At 32.4% G+C, this 3807-nt stretch overlaps 1 pseudogene; it reads right to left on the bottom strand.

Moving 5' to 3' along the window:
* Window positions 1-358: 358 nt before the first annotated feature.
* Window positions 359-3807, bottom strand: LOC114389984 (annotated as a pseudogene).

Raw genomic sequence — 3807 nt, 5'->3', positions numbered from 1 at the left:
ACATTAAAAGTTTCAATATCAATTATCAAACAATGTAGGATTTAACTTTTCAAATAGCTAAACAATATTCAACAAGACAACAGAATCCTTGACGTTGCAGTCGCAAGAAAAAGTGTATTTTATGTCTAAATGAAGATTGTCTATAAAACTTTCAGTTTCATATACCAATTTTTTTAAGAATTCTTATGCTTTTACAGTCTGTTAAGCAATGCAATGACTAATACTGATGAGTGGATAACGACGGGGTGAAACAGAATCAACAGGATATTAATTATTTGTAGTTGCTTTCCGTACTAGCACTATACCTACATACTGAAAAAGGAAATGTGTATTATTCATTGAGGATTAGTATCTTTCCTCACAAGTAATAAAGCATGATTTGGTTCATAATTTCTCTCCATGCAGCAACAATAAAGATACAATGATTCTGTTCATATACAACATTTTTCTGTGCTATCTCTTCTGTTGTTTGTTTGTAGTTTCTGGAGGAATCGTGTCCTAGTGCTTCAACTATAATAGGATACTTGTTCTTTGGCATCCTTACAAGCGTTGGTTGCACAGAATTGTCTTTCTCCAGAGGTCTCCAACTGTAGCAATTTTTTTTTAATAAATAGTTAATGTACTGATAGTGGAAAGGGTTTTATAATGTTATTAAATCACAAATTTTATTGTATGCAATTGTTGACTTTTACAATAATTAAGTCATACTTAGTATGATTTCCAATTGGTTGACAAGTGCATAGTATTAGAGATGTAGTTTGTGATTGGTAGTGAGCCTATATAAAGACTAATATAATCATCTTGTAATTATACCACTTCATTAAGCTAACAGAAAATTTTCAGTTTCTCCCAGTTTTTCTCTCTTCCTCTCCTCTGAAATCATGTTTCCTAACACAGAAATTAAACTCATGGAATATTTAGTTTAAACAAGGAAAATGAATATGGAAGAGACAAGGCTGAAATAAACAGAAAAGAATGGAATAGATGTTGTTTTGGAAAATCTAGTGTGATTGTCCATTTTCTAGGTGCAATGTGATTATCTTCACTATTCAAAATCTGTTCTAATCTTGTATCTGTTGACAAGATGATGGATGAAAACACAAATTTCTAGCTTGGCAAGGTTCATTCCAGGACACATGCGTGGTCCACTACCAAATCCAAGAAAACTGAAAGGCCTCAGGGTTTCCTGCAATTAAATGAAAATATCAATTTTGGGGTCCTTAGAATAGAAATGGCTATTAAAGTCTCTTTTCAGGAAGCAACTTACATCAAATCTAGAGGGATCAAACTTTTCAGGATCTGGGAAAACTTCGGGGTCATGGTGTATAGAAACAACATTTAGGTTGACAGACCAACCTTTCTTAATTTTATAACCTGCCAAATTTAACATCAACTTCGAGTCTCATTCAAAGAACAACGGTTTCAACATACACACACAAACACACATTATATAGTCATATTTGGCCATTCTGTATTGCCATACCTTCAATTTCAAAATCCTGGGATGCCTTTCTTGAAAACCAAGGTAGTATTGTGGCTCTTCGAAGTGTTTCGCTGATCACCTGAAATTTAAATGACCGATAATCTTGGTGAGACATAAAAACTCGAAGTTACTTGCAAGCTAAAGTTATTGTTGCTCACTTTAGCCGTGTAAGGCATGTTATTAACTTCAGCCCAAGTAAGATCTGTTCCACTCTTTCTGTTGATGACAATTTGTCTGTGTTCCTCCTGCAAAACATCGCATTCATGAAGCTACATTTGAAAATCTTCAAACATGTAAAGGAGAAGACGGGGATTCAATACTTACTCTCAATTGTTCCAAAACAATTGGATTTTCACCAAGAAATTTGATGAGCCATGTAAGAGCAGCTGTTGTGGTATCATGGCCTGCAACCAGCAGAGTTATTATATTATCCTTCAATTGTTTATCTGTGAGTTTATTTTCATCTTCTTCTCCATCTTCTTTGCTATGTTTCATAACTAAGGATCCTAAGAAATCCTGCTGAAATTCTTGGCCACTTCTCCTCCGCGAAATTGTAGAATCCAACATCTCATACATCCTATCCCGAGCCTGCACACATTTATAGCATTGCATCAGAGGAAATGAGAGTTCAGTGATCTTCAAAATTTAATCAGTGCACATATTTACTGTGAGGTTAGTTATGCAAGATTCTGTTACCTTGATACCACGATGGAATGCTGTCCCTGGAAGTTTAAATGGCAAAGAGGCAAATGAGGAAGAAATAATCTTAAAATTTGACCTAAACTTTTCTTGTTCCTCCCCAGAAGGCTCTAAACTCATGATCATATGTCCAATCACTTATAGAGTAAACTGTAATATTCAAAATTTCAATTACTTAGTATGGAATGAAATGTATAACCAAATAAGAAATTTTCTTTGATAACTTATTGAAACTCAACTGTAGAAGCCTCCTCAAGAACCAGGACTTTCCTTCCTTGCCATTGATCTAATGTTTCCATTGCCTGAGTATGGATAAAATGGAAATATTTTTTCAGTCCATCAATTGATAAAGGTTCACCAATCAGCCTTCTTAGCCTTTTGTGTGCCTCTCCAGTGGTTTGCAGCAAACTGGTGGGGCCCAGAACTTGCTGGCCAGTGTAAAACAGATTCAAACTCACAATCCCATCTTTTCCGGTTAACAAAATCTTACTTGCTTCTCTCCCAGTCATGAATACAGTGAACCTCCCCAGGACGAAGCTCTTGAAAACCTTTCCAAATCTATGAGAAAATAAAAGTTATCAAAGAAAAAGAAAATCCTAGGAATTCTTTTGCTCCTAGCATGTAATTGTAAAAAGAAAAGTATAAAGGGTTTTTTGACAGTATCATGTCATCTAATGGGGTGTCATGTACTTGGAATCTGTTCTCTTGTGAATAATTACTTTAAAGGTTTAATTATGTTTTTATCAAACTATGTGTCAATCTTTTCTAATTCTCTAAAGAAAATTATTTTTTAGTTTTTCAAATTTATAAAATACTCGTTTAGTCTCTCTCAAAGTTTGAGAGACTAAAAGATACAAATTTTATTTGAGAAGAGTGACTAATATTTTTTGAATTTTAAGAACTAAAAAATACATATTTTTATTTGAGGGACTAAAACAACAGCCGTATAAATTTGAGAGATTAAAATCATAAGACATACTTAAAGTGATTTCTAATTAGTTGATAATAACCGTGTAAATTTTTAAACTGTGTACCAAAAGTAACTCATTTCTAAGTTTTGATATTATATATATATATATATATATATATATATATATATTTTGCCTGTTGTTCATGAAGCTAAAGATTCCAGAGGGACTTGAAAAATCAGAGAGGAATGAGGAACTCTCTCCCACAATAGGCCAACCATACTAATTGTGACTTTATACAATCGGTAAAAATCAATCATACTTGACGATATGACAGAATTATTACAATGATAAATTTTATATAAATATGATTAGATTTTTGTTTACTAGCTAAAACATTTATCCTTTATTTGTGTTAGTAAGCAATAATTTTATATATATATGCGCTCTTTACATTAAAGAATAAAAAAATAATATATTGTTACATTGAGTTCATTGTAAGAATCAACTAATAAAAAATACATATATTAACTATTGAAGTGGGAAAAAAAAATAAAAAGTATGAACAATGCAAAAAGAAAAGAAAAAATAATAATCAAGTTAATGAATATCACGATACAGAGAAAAATAGAGAATAATATTATATTACTATTAAAAGCACACACACAAAACCGTTGTAGAGCCAACAAGAGGATCGTCAGATGCATGGAACTCCAT

Source organism: Glycine soja, chromosome 16, assembly GCF_004193775.1.
Source record: "Glycine soja cultivar W05 chromosome 16, ASM419377v2, whole genome shotgun sequence".
In the NCBI taxonomy this organism is placed as follows: Eukaryota; Viridiplantae; Streptophyta; class Magnoliopsida; order Fabales; family Fabaceae; genus Glycine; species Glycine soja.
This window is presented reverse-complemented; position numbering and strand designations above follow the sequence as displayed.